Consider the following 14,143-nt stretch of genomic DNA (forward strand, 5'->3'; position numbering starts at 1 on the left):
TATATATACATATATATATATATATATATATGTATATATATATATATATATGTGTGTGTCTCACAGGCATATATATATATAGAGAGAGTGTATATATGTTTTCACGAATATTTGAGCCCATGGATCCATTATATGTCCATTTTGCAAGCCGCTCGCTGTACGGATGCCATATGGAGGTTTAAATGCGCAAAATATGCAGCCACACCTTGCCTATGGATGACGTACGGATCACTGTTCAGTGAACATTTCTGCATATTTGGTCCGTATTTTTATACGTTGTGTGTGACTCTAGCCTTACACTTCTTCCACTGTTTCTGTATACACCACCTCCTTTATGGCCTCCACCTGTGCCCTCAACCCCTCCCTGAATCAGACACACGTTTCCAAGAGTGCAGATAGAATCTCCCTCACCTCCGTACTGTGAAGCCATGGCTCACCAATCAGGCAGTGTTCAAATTAATATGATTTGGAGATCGCAGTCACACAGCTCAAGAGTTATGGACAGGTATCCAGGCCGAGTTAGAGCAATGGCTGTCTCCACTAAACCTGTAGCCAGGGAAGGCTGTGTGTGATAACGGTGCAAACCTGGTGGCAGCCCTTCGCTGTGGCAACCTCACACAGTGCTCTGCTTGGCTTACTTCTTCAACCTGGTGGCAGAGCAATTTCTACTATCCTAGCCTGGATGTGCAACAATCGCACCCCGCAGGTCATGAACTTGAATCGCTGCAGACGTCTTTTGGCTTACCGGTCAACCATTTGATTAGCAATGTTCCGACACAGTGGAATTCCACTCTGCACATTTTGCAGCGGTTGTGGCAGCAGCGACGAACTCTGGTGCAGTATGTACTTTTGCATAGCCTGGGCCAATGCAGTCCAGAGGTGATGCAAATTACGCTTGCAGAGTGAACCTCTGAAGGGTAGAAAAGGGGTAAACGTGTTGGGATGGACATAGCTCAATTCATGCAGCAGAACATTGACCTTAAAAGAGACTTACTTATGCACTTACTTATTTATTTACATTCTAATTATTGCACTTGCACTGGGAAACTTTTCAATTAGACTACGCCATTTTGATGACATTGATATATGAATTTATAATACCTATGGACCATTGTCTATATTATGCATGGTATTTACTATGGTGAATCAGTAATTCTATATGTGATATTATGCATTATGATTAATTATAGATCATGCAATAATGATGTGTACAGTTAATTTATGTAAACAGTGGGGGAAATAAGTATTTGATCTCTTGCTGATTTTGTAAGTTTGCACACTGACAAAGACATGAACAGTCTATAATTTTAAGGGTAGGTTAATTTTAACATTGAGAGATAGAATATCAAAAATAAAATTCAGAAAATCACATTGTATAAATTATATAAATTTATTTGCATTTTGCAGTCAGAAATAAGTATGTGATCCCTCTGGCAAACAAGACTTTATACTTGGTGGCAAAACCCTTGTTGGCAAGCACAGCAGTCAGATTTTATTGTAGTTGATGATGAGGTTTGCTCATATGTCAGAAGGAATTTTGGTCCACTCCTCTTTGCAGATCATCTCTAAATCATTAAGATTTTGAGGCTGTTGCTTGGCAACTCAGAACTTCAACTCCCTCCATAAGTTTTCTATGGGATTAAGGTCTGGAGACTGGCTAGGCCACTCCATGACCTTAATGTGCTTCCTTTTGAGCCACTCCTTTGTTGCCTTGGGTGTATGTTTTAGGTCATTATATTGCTGGAAGACTCATTATAGACTGTTCATGTTTTTGTCAGTGAGCAAACTTACAGAATCATCAAGGGATCAAATACTTATTTCCCCACTCTATTAATCTGTATTTTATTATATGAATTTATCTTTGACTACATATGCAAATTGCCTTTTCTGAGAAAAAGAGGACTCTATAGCGCCACCTATTGGAAGTAGCGATCCTACAATTTGACTATATAGATTATGAAATTGATCGCTAAGAGGTCATATATGTGCAATACTATCACTAATAGAGTCTGTGATATAGTTTCACTGCTTATTCAACACTGAATCAAGCTGGTCACTTATCTTTAAATTTAAGTTTGGTTCATTGAATAGCTATAAAGTTCATATAAGGCCGGATATATGGTGAGCCGTCGACGAACGGACGCACAATATCATACATTAAGGGCCAATCTCTGCTGCTATGCAGTTATCATAGTAGGGGACTTAATCAGTGAATGCAAATGCGCCCATTTATATATGGACTGTCTCTCATTTATGTACTGTACATGTCTCTTGGTCTCATTTGTAGTATGTGATCCACTGTATTCTAGACCAATTACCTGCCTCATCGCTCTACACAGGTTCTATAGTTTGTGTCAGGGCCGCCGTCAGCACCTGGGATACCCGGGCAAGTGCCAGGGCCCTGAGTGAGCGGGGCACCCATTCACTGTCGGGGACACTGAACACTATGGGGTCCCGGTGTCTGTATTAGTGCAGACACCCACGAGTTGGCCTTTCTGCTTGAACAGGGTCCTGGCACTTGTGATACTTACCTCTCCCAGCTCCACCGCTGCGGTGTTTGATGACTGTGACGTTCAGGTCAGAGGGTGCGATGATGTCACGTCTGTGTGCCCTTTGCCTGAGCAGTCAGAGTTCAGAGAGCTGGAAGACGACGACGCTGCGGAGTCCAGAGCAGAGCAGCAGCAAGCGATAAGTAACATAGTAACATAGTTATTAAGGTTGAAGGAAGACTTTAAGTCCATCTAGTTCAACCCATAGCCTAACCTAACATGTTGATCCAGAGGAAGGCAAAAAAACCCATGTGGCAAAGAGTAAGCGCCACATTGGGGAAAAAAAATTCCTTCCCAACTCCACATAGGGCAATCAGACTAGTTCCCTGGATCAACACCCTAACAAGGAATCTAGTATATATACCCTGTAACAATATACTTTTCAAAAAAGGCACCCAGTCCCCTCTTAAATTTAAGTAATGAATCACTCATATGGCAGAGAGTTCCATAGTCTCACTGCTCTTACAGTAAAGAATCCGCGTCTGTTATTATGCTTAAAGAAGTTGTCCACTACAATAATTTTTTTTTTTTTTTCAGGGGCGTGGCCTGACCGCTAATGGAGCAGGTCGCATAGCGCGGGAGCTCCGCTGCCAGATAGAACCAAGCGGCACATAACGACTCACCCACGGCCCTTCCGGTCCTGCTGCTGCCCGCTCCAGTCCCTCACCCACCGGTGAGTACATGGGGAAAACGAAGGCTGACTCCCGGGACCCCGCCAGGCGCATTGTGGATTTTTTCACCGCCTCTCCCCAGCAGCGCCAGAAATCCAAGATGGCGCCGCTGTCACCCAGATCTTCCTGCTCAGCGCGGCGGGGCTCACAATCGTCCTCCTCAAGCGCGGCTGCAGCTGACTCCGCCGATGCTCCGATCACAGCGTCCCTGATGAGGGACATGCTGGGAGACCTCCGCACTTCCTTGCAGGAAGATATGCGCGTCATGCTGGCTGACCTTAAAGGGGAGGTGGAGGAGCTGGGAGGTCGCACAGATCACTTAGAGCAAAAAATGACAGAGCTTGTGGCCTCGCACAATGAGCTATGGGATGCTCATGAAGAATTATCTTCTCTTGCCACTAAAATGTACTCTAAAACTTTGGATTTGGAGAACAGATCTAGAAGAAACAATGTTAAGCTCAGAGGCATTGATGAAACAGTGTCCTCAAAAGACCTTAGATCCTTCTTACAAGATTTTATACTTGCAGTCCTCCCTAATGCAACTAAAGAGGGAATTATTATTGATCGCATCCACCGGATCCCCAAGCCCTCAGGACTAGGACCCTCCGTTCCCAGAGATGTGCTGGCTCGTATACATTTCTTCATCATGAAGGAGGAATTTTTACAGGCACTAAGGGGCAAACCAACACTCCCGGAACGTTTTGCCAACATCTCCGTCTTCCCAGACTTGTCCCCCGGAACTCTGGCTCAACGTAAAGCCTTCTTGCCTTATACCACAGCCCTGAGAGAAAACGGCATTTTATATCGTTGGGGCTTTCCCACCAAACTCTGCATCCGCAGAGATGGCTTAGTCACCACGTGCTCAAGCCCTGCTCAAGCTGCGAAGACCCTAACCCAGTGGGGACTGAATCTCCCCATCCCTCCGCCTTCTTCCTCGGCTACTCCTGGGCCCGGAGGCGCCAAACTGGGAAGACGCCGGATCATCCCTGACTGGAAGGTTGCCTGACTCCACAATCATTGGTTCCTGGCTGGAATTCTTTTTTCCTTTTCCCGCATAACTTTTGTTTTTCTTTTTTTCTCACAATTTCTTATCTTTCTTTTTTTTTTTTCTTTTTGCCTCCCATCCCCCTTTTAAACTTTTTTCACTACCGAGAGTAGTTTTCTGCTGGGACTGCCTCAGCGTTTTGCCCCACAGGTGGATTGTTTGCAGATTTTCACCTTCGGATTCAGGTTTTGCCTGAATGGACTTTCATGTTCTGATGTTTACCCTGTTATTCCTCCCTTCCCTCTTTTCCTCCCTACCCACCCTCACCCCACCATTCTATTTGCTGGTAAACCTGGTTGGTCCGCTTTGCTGTCATAAGATCACACCTCTCACCAGAGTACAAGACATAATCATTACCCCTTTTGATATTGATAATGAGTATCTTACTCCATTCTATTAATGTCAACGGCCTTAACTCTCCTGGGAAGAGGTCGCTGGTTTGGCGCCAACTTTCTAAAACCCGCCACGACATCATATGCATTCAAGAAACCCACTTGCTTGAGTGCGACAACTTTAGAATGCACTCAGGCCTATTTCCACATCAATTCTTTGCTAACAATCACTCTAAAAAAGCTGGAGTTGCCGTCTTTTTCAGCAAAGCGAACTCTTTCCAATTGATCAAATCTGTAGCTGACCCTATGGGCAGATTCCTTATAGTACTATATCTAATTAACAACTCCCCCTACACTATTGCCTCAGTCTATGCCCCCAACTTCGGTCAAATCAAATTTCTAACGGCATTCTTTCAGACACTGAATGGCTTTAATCACGGTTATAAGTTGATCGCAGGTGACTTTAACATCCCTGTATCTAAAAACCTGGACTGCTCGACCGCCTCAATATCCAGGGGCGAAGCCGCTCAACTCATTAGCACCTCTAATCTACATGATGTATGGAGATACTTCCACTGCAACGAACGCGACTATACATTCTGGTCTCCCAGGCATAGTTCTTATAGCAGAATTGATTACATTTTGGTAGACGATGTAGCCCTTCCCCAATGTATCTCTGCGGAAATAGGCAATATCACTTGGTCCGACCACGCGCCTGTCTCGATCTCCCTGAGTGACTCCATGGCAATTAGAGCACCCTCACAGTGGCGGCTCAATGAGCTTCTCCTAAACGATCAATCGAATTCACAAGTAATAGAGGCATCCTTAAAGGAGTTTTTCTCCTTAAATGACTCTGCGGAAATACGCGATGACTCTCTCTGGTTTGCTCACAAGGCGGTGATCCGTGGCCACTTTATTAAAATGGCTACTCTTGCTAAACGGAAATATAATGCGAGTCTACATGCGGCCCTGAATAAGATAGGCCTCCTAGAGGCCCAGCATAAGCTACTTCCATCTCCACAATTGTTCTCAGACCTCTCTACGGCCCGTCTTCACCTCCGCCAACTGCTTCTCAGTAAAACGGAACATGCACTCAGGAAATCTAAAGCGAAATTCTACTCAATGGGTGATTGGGCGGGTGCGTTGCTGGCCAAGAGTGTTAAAAAGAAGGAGGTTCAGTCTAAGATACATTACATACAGAGATCAGATGGTTCCCGTATCTATAATCCTATCCATATAGCAGAGGAATTCGCATCATACTACTCCTCCCTGTATAATCTTAAATCAGATCCCAATATTCCACAACCTTCCCAGTCCTCCATAGCCTCTTTTTTGGACCAAGCGAACCTTCCCTCAGTTACTTCAGATCAACTATCCTTTCTTAATGCCCCGATTGTGCCCTCTGAAATAGCTCAAATCATTAAGGAGGCAAAGAAACGTCCGGCCCCTGGTCCGGATGGTTTCTCCCTTCCCTATTACGCTCAATTCCTCCCAACTCTGTCCCCTTATCTCCTACGCCTTTTTAATCATTGGCTTTCTACGGGCGACATCAAAAGCGAAGGCCTGGAAGCCTCTATTGCTACCCTTCCTAAACCGGGGAAACCTTTGACCTCTCCAGGGAATTTCCGCCCTATAGCTCTTTTAAATTGCGACGTTAAAATCTACGCCAAGATATGGGCTAATAGGCTAATGTCGATCCTTCCCTCCCTGGTCCATCCAGACCAGGTTGGGTTTGTTCCGGGAAGACAGACTAGAGACGGCACGAGGCGCTTGATTGATCTGCTGGATGTGGTGGAGAGGGGAGTCTTCCTTGTGTGTTCCTATCCCTTGACGCAGAAAAAGAGTTCGACAGAGTGCACTGGGGGTATATTGAACTTACCCTTCAAAAATTCGGCCTATCGGGCCAAATTATTAGAGCCATTATGGCTCTTTATTCTAATCCTTGTGCCTCTGTCCGATCAGCTGGTTTTAAATCTAGAACCTTTCCTATCTCTAATGGCACTCGTCAGGGCTGTCCTCTCTCCCCCATCATCTTTGCTCTCATCATGGAACCTCTCGCCGCTATTGTGAGACAGTGTCCGGAAGTGCGGGGAATAAGGGTGGCAGACCATGAACATAAAATCGGTCTATATGCAGACGACGTGGTCCTGACCTGCTCTGCCCCCCTTGACTCCCTTAACGCGATCTCCAATATCCTTACCCAATTCGCTGCGGCCTCATATTATAAACTAAACTTATCCAAGTCTACAATCTTCCCTCTGTTCCTCCCACTTTCTCTCCATCGGCACATCCAATCTAAATTTCCTTTTATCTGGTCTCCCCTCGGGTTTACCTATTTAGGTATTCAAATAACGCACACCAACAACATCGTACATGTTAATTGTGACAGGTCCCTCTCAGAGGTTAAAAAAGAGATAGACCAACTTTCTAACTCTCATTTGTCCTGGATGGCTAGAATTCAAACCTGTAAAATGCTAATCCTTCCTAAACTCATTTACCTTTTCAGATGTCTCCCCCTCATTATCCCATCTAAATATATCTCAGCATTCCAATCACTGATTGATCGATTCATTTGGAACGGTAAACCCCATAGAATTAAACGTTCACTAATGTCACTCCCATACTCGCTAGGGGGTCTTGGAGCCCCCCAAATTCAATCGTACCATAAAGCCGCACTCCTAGAACCCCTCAAAATTTGGTGGGAGGGAAGCTCTTCGCTCAGGTGGTTTAGCATCGAATCAAATTTTGCTCCTGGTCGGTCCCTTAAAAATTTGCTGGAACTCGGTTTGCTCCGCTCTATTCCTCGTGGCTCCTTCCTTAAATCAATGCACTCCGCTACAAAAATTTGGTTGGAATCTTGTCCCACTCACTTCTCAATTCTGTCCCATTATCTATCCCTCCATGCCCTTGAATCTGCTATTGATGGTTTGTCTCTCTCTGCCTGGAGGGAATGTGGGATTCTCTGGATCCGGGATCTATACGATTCCAATGGCTTGATCCCATTTCCGGAGCTAGCTACTCGATACTCTCTATCTGGTAGGTGCTTCTTCCAATATTTTCAATTGCGCAGCTTCTTGAAAAGCTCCAGTCTATTCGAGGCGCTCACCTCCATCCCGGCAGAGGAAACTCCAATCCAAAGATTTTTCAGGCCAAATACCCTGGTGCCCCATGGTATCTCAATTATTTACAAAGCTCTTCTGTCTCACGACATAGCGGATAAACTCCCTTTTATGTCCTTTTGGGAGACTGCCCTTTCATTTTTGGCTTCCCCGGATGACTGGCATTTTGCTATGATACACACATCCAAATTCTCCTCTTGTATCGGACACCTAGAACAAATCAAAAAAATACACCTCCAGTGGTACCTTACTCCTATCAAATTGGCCAAATTTTACCTCTCTTCCTCCCCCCAGTGTTGGAAAGGTTGTAACTCCAATGGTTCCCTAGCTCACGTCTGGTGGGATTGTCCGCGTCTTCAAGTGTTTTGGCGTCAGGTCGAATCCACTTTATCAGAGGTCACCCATCTTCCTTTCGACTTAACTGGCCCATTAGCTGTTTTGTGGATTTCGCTTTTGTCCCTCCCCAAACCCCTCCAACCTATAATCTCTAACATCCTTATTGCAGCGAGATACTGTATCACAAAATATTGGAAATCCCTTATAGTTCCCTCCAAAACTGAACTAATTGCGAGAGTCAACCTACACTTAAGCTATGAACTGATCACTGCTGGCTCCCTTTCCAAAAAGAATAAGGTCCTCACCTGGTGGGATCCTTGGATTACCTCTCCTCTGATGTCATTACCCAGCGCTCTCCTGCCTAGGCCTTCAAGTTAGAAGTATTGCCTTATGTTTAATGCTGTTTATAATAAAGTACTCATGCGTATCTCAGGTATTACTATTGTTACCACACTTCTGTAAATTATCAATGGTGGTATTCCCCTCTTAATTCCCCTTTCCCTGTTTTTCTCTATGTTATAATTGTAAAGCTTTTCTACAATAAAAATTTGATTGGTTAAAAAAAAAATAATATTTTTTTTTTCATAAATCTTGCTATTATGTGGCACTGAAAATATACACTGTGCTTATTTTAGCAATATTACCTTTTATCATGCTGTAGCAGCACATCTTCAGTGCTAGATCCAGCTCTCATGGGGTTAATCGACAACTTCCTTTCTCCTGAGTTATTGTGCTCTAATACTACAAGTTCCATGATGCATTGCACAGGCCACTAAGCCCGAACCTACCACACCCACTCCAAAACACACCCAAACGCCTCCCTCCTCACTCTTCAAAAAGATTTGTGATGTCATTTTTGTCCAACCTCCTCTTTTACATTTGTCCAACTCACACTCCATTACACACAGATGGATAGATAGATAGATAGATAGATAGATAGATAGATAGATAGATAGATATCTATATATCTATGTCTATTTACATAGATATGTCCATATCCATGTTTCTAAACCCCTTCACCCCTGGAGCTTTTTTCTTTTATCGCTCCCCTTCTTTCAAGAGCCATAATTTTTCCATCAATATGGCCATGTGAGGGCTTGTCTTTTGCGGGATAAGTTCTACTTTTGAACGACACGATTGATTTTACCATGTCGTGTAATAGAAAATGTGAAAAAAATTCAAAGTGCAATGAAATTGCAAAAAAAGCGCAATCCCACACTAGTTTTTTGCTTGGCTTTTTTGCTAGGTTCACTAAATGTTAAGGCTGTGTGCACACGTTGCAGATTTGATTGCAGATCCGCAGGGTTTTTTGCTGCACAGAATTGATTAAAATCTGCAGTGTAGTGCACAACCAATATAAGTCTAAGGGAGCTGCAGACTTGTTGTGCACAAGCTGCGGAAAAAGCCGCACCGAAACACAGCTTTTTTTCCGCAGCATGTCACTTCCTTTGTGCCGAACTGCAGCGGTTCTGCACCCTTAGACGTTCATTGAGTCAGGCACATCTGCAGCAAAACCGTAGATGTAAAAAAGATCTGCAGTTTTGCTGCGGATGTGGGTTTGTGAAACGCTGCCGTTTGGGAGGAGGGAAGTGTGTGGGTGGTGACTGCGTGCGTGTATGTGTGTGTGTGTGGGGTCTGCGGGCTGTTCGGATGTGTGCGGGACTGTTCAGGTGTGTGCGGGTGGGGTCTGGGGGCTGTTGGGATGTGTGCAGGTGTGTGCGGGACTGTTCGGATGTGTGCTGGGCTGTGCGGGTGTGTGCCTGGCTGTTTGGGTGTGTGCGGGACTGTTCGGGTGTGTGCGGGGCTGTGTGGGTGTGTGCCTGGTTGTGCGGGTGTGTGCGGGACTGTTCAGGTGTGTGTGGGCTGTTCGGGTGTGTGCGGGGCTGTGCGGGTGTGTGCGGGGCTGTGCGGGTGTGTGCCTGGCTGTTCGGGTGTGTGCGGGACTGTTCGGGTGTGTGCAGGGCTGTGAGGGACTGTTCAGGTGTGCGGGGCTGTGTGGGACTGTTCGGGTGTGTGCGGGACTGTTCGGGTGTGTGCGGGGCTGTGCGGGGGTCTTTTGGGGTGTGTGTGCAGGCATCATCCAATGGGACCTAAAGTACGCAGCATCCAATCTGCAGCTAATTCGGATGTAATCCGGACAGTGGACACACACCCTACACTAGCCATACATCTATTAATAGATATATCTATCCAGATATATCTATAGATAGCAAACATAAGAGAAAACAGATAGATAGATATATGAATAGATAGATGTATGCATCTATAGATCTATCTATATGTAGATCTGTCTATCCATTTCATCTATCACCTGTCTATCTGTGTGTAATTGAGTGTGGGCTGGATAAATGTAAACGAGGAGGTTGGACAATAATGACATCACAAATCTTTTTTTTTTTGTTCAATAATACATATTTATTTAGCTTTCAAAAACGCACAAAAACAGCGCAAAAACTGCACCCCAAAAAAATTAAAAATGCATCAAACCCGCGCAAAAAATGCACCAAAAACTGCACCAAAAATGCATCCAAACTGCACCAAAACCGCAGCAAAAACTGCATCAAAAATCGCACCAAAAACTGCACCAAAACTGCATCAAAACTGCACCAAAAACTGCATCAAAACTGCACCAAAAACTGCAACTGCACCAAAAACTGCATCAAAACTGCACCAAAAACTGCATCAAAACCGCACCAAAAACTGCATCAAAACTGCACCAAAAACCGCATCAAAACTGCACCAAAAACTGCATCAAAACCATGCAAAAAATGCACCAAAAACCACACCAAGAGCTGCCTCAAAACTGCATCAAAACCGCGCAAAAAACGTGAAAAAATGCATCAAAAACGCAGCTGCGTTTTCTGCAAGGAAATGCAGATTTTGTGCAGAAAATTCTGCACCCAAATCTGCAACGTGTGCACGCAGCCTAAAACTGACCTACCATTATGATTCTCCAGGACATTACGAGTTCATAGACACCAAACACGTCTAGGTTATTTTTTATCTAAGCGGTGAAAAAAAATTCCAAACTTTGCTAAAAATAAATAAAATAATTGCGCCATATTCATATACCTGTAGCGTTTATATTTTCTGTTAATGATACCACTTTTGTGGATACATTCTTTTGATCGCCCGTTATTGCATTTTAATGCAATGTCACGGTGACCAAAAAAACATAATTTTGTTTTTTGATTTTTTTTCTCGCTACGCTTTTCAGCGATCATGTAAATTTTTTTGCACTGAAAACAGCTGGCATGTTGCGGCTTTGAAGTGGGCTCACCGCCGAAGCCCACCTCAAAGCGGGGGATACTGCTAGCTGACGTACTATTCCGTCAGCTGTCAGAAAGGGGTTAATGAACAATATGTTTTAGTTAAAAAAAAACTAAAAAAAAAATGGCATGGGCTCCCGCGCAATTTTCTGCGCCAGAGGGGGAAAGCAGACGGCCGGGGGCCAATATTTGTAACCTGGGAAGGGGGTAATACCCATGGCTCCTCTGAGGCTATGAATATCAGCCCGCAGCTGTCTGTGTAGCTTTTACTGGCTATTAAAATAGGGGGACCCCCCAAAAAAAATGACGTGGGGTCCCCCTATATCCTAGAGAGGGGCCATGGATATTGGCTCCCCCAGCTACAAATGCCAGGCCGTAGCCGCCCCTGAAATGGCGCATCTATGAGATGCGCCAATTCCGGCACTTAGCCCCTTTCTTCCCACTCCCGTGTAGCGGTGGGCTATGGGGTAATAAGGGGTTAATGTCACCTTGCTATTGTAAGGTGACATTAACCCCTTCATGACCTTGGGATTTTCGTTTTTTCCGTGTTCGTTTTTCGCTCCCCTCTTTCCCAGAGCCATAACTTTTTTATTTTTCCATCAATATGACCAAGTGAGGGCTTATTTTTTGTGAAACAAGTTGTACTTTTGAACGACATCATTGGTTTTAGCATGTCATGTACTAGAAAACGGGAAAAAAAATCCAAGTGCGGTGAAATTGCAAAAAAAGTGCAATCCCACACTTGTTTTTTGTTTGGCTTTTTTTCCTAGGTTCATCAAAATGCTAAAACTGACCCGCCATTATGATTTTCCAGGTCATTACGAGTTCATAGACACCTAACATGACTAGGTTATTTTTTATCTAAATGGAGAAAAAAAATTCCAAACTTTGTGAAAAAAAAAGTTGCGCCATTTTCCGATAGCCGTAGCGTCTCCATTTTTTATGATCTGCGGTCGGTTGAGGGTTTATTTTTTGTGTGCTGAGCTGGCGTTTTTAATGATACCATTTTGGTGCAGATACGTTCTTTTGATCGCCTGTTATTACATTTTAATGCACTGTTGCGGTGACCAAAAAAACGTAGATCTGGCGTTTCAAATTTTTTTCTCGCTACGCTGTTTAGCGATCAGGTTAATCCTTTTTTTTATTGATAGATTGGGCGATTTTGAACGCGGCGATACCAAATATGTGTAGGTTTGATTTTCTTTTATTGATTTATTTTGAATGTAGCGAAAGGGGGATTTAAACTTTTATATTTTTTTTTATTTTTTTCACATTTTTTTTAACTTTTGCCATGGTTTTGGGAGGCTATAAGCTGGCACCACTCGATCGCCTCTGCTACATAGCAGCGATCATCAGATCTGACAGACTGACCTCCATGTTATTCTCTCCCTCACAGACTATCTTTCATGCTATTCTCACCCTCACAGCCTGTCCTCCATGTTATTCTCTCCCTCACACACTGTCCTCCATGTTATTCTCTCCCTCACACACTGTCCCTCATGTTATTCTCTTTTCTCACAGACTGTCCTTTATGCTATTCTCACCCTCACAGTCTGTCCTCCATATTATTCTCTCCCTCACAGACTGTCCTTCATGTTATTCTCTCCCTCACACACTGTCCTCCATGCTATTCTCTCCCTCACAGACTGTCCTCCATGTTGTTCTCTCCCTCACACACTGTCCTCCATGTTATTCTCTCCCTCACAGACTGTCCGTCATGTTATTCTCGCCCTCACAGACTGTCCTCCATGTTATTATCTCCCTCACAGACTGCCCTCCATGTTATTCTCTCACTCACACACTGTCCTCCGTGTAATTCTCTCCATCACAGACTGTCCTTCATGTTATTCTCGCCCTCACAGACTGTCCTCCATGTTATTCTCTCCCTCACAGACTGCCCTCCATGTTATTCTCTCACTCACACACTGTCCTCCGTGTAATTCTCTCCATCACAGACTGTCCTTCATGTTATTCTCGCCCTCACAGACTGTCCTCCATGTTATTCTCTCCCTCACAGACTGCCCTCCATGTTATTCTCTCACTCACACACTGTCCTCCGTGTAATTCTCTCCATCACAGACTGACATCCATGTTATTCTCGCCCTCACAGACTGACCTCCATGTTATTCTCTCCCTCACAGACTGTCCTCCATGTTATTCTGTCCCTCACAGACTGTTCTCCATGTTATTCTCTCCCTCACAGACTGTCCTTCATGTTATTTTCGTTCTAGTATATGTATGTAGTTTATTTAAGAACACTGATTGGTCGAGGCCGGCCGGGCGCGACCAATCACTGACGCAGAATTTTGGTTACAGACAAACAGACCCTTAGACAATTATATATATAGATTGAGCAATATATGGGACACTTTATCTCTATGGAGCACTGTATGGTGTCCATAATACTGTAAGGAGCAGTATATGGGGCACATTATTCTGCATGGAGCATTATGTGATGCCCATAATACTATATGGAGGACTATACTTTCCGTTTTCTGACCTATTGAAGAATTTACAATAGATATTACTCATGTAATGTAAAAAGTGAAATCTTTGGCAATGTACTATACCTATATTTCTCTGTTGTAACTGTGCATTATGAATTGTGGTATGTGTTACAGGGGCCAACTGAGACTTTCTCCCAGGGCCCATGAAAACCTGGAGCCGGCCCTGGTTTGTGTATTTGGGAAGTGGTGTCTTTTTAATGTTTACTAAATTAAGACTGAATATAAGGGTATTTTTTTCTTCAGTAATTCTATTGTTTATGGAATACCTAGTTTGAGTAAAACCGCACTTATTGAATTATTATGTCAATTATCATT

This window comes from Ranitomeya imitator, chromosome 5 (assembly GCF_032444005.1).
Source record: "Ranitomeya imitator isolate aRanImi1 chromosome 5, aRanImi1.pri, whole genome shotgun sequence".
NCBI classification, from domain to species: Eukaryota; Metazoa; Chordata; class Amphibia; order Anura; family Dendrobatidae; genus Ranitomeya; species Ranitomeya imitator.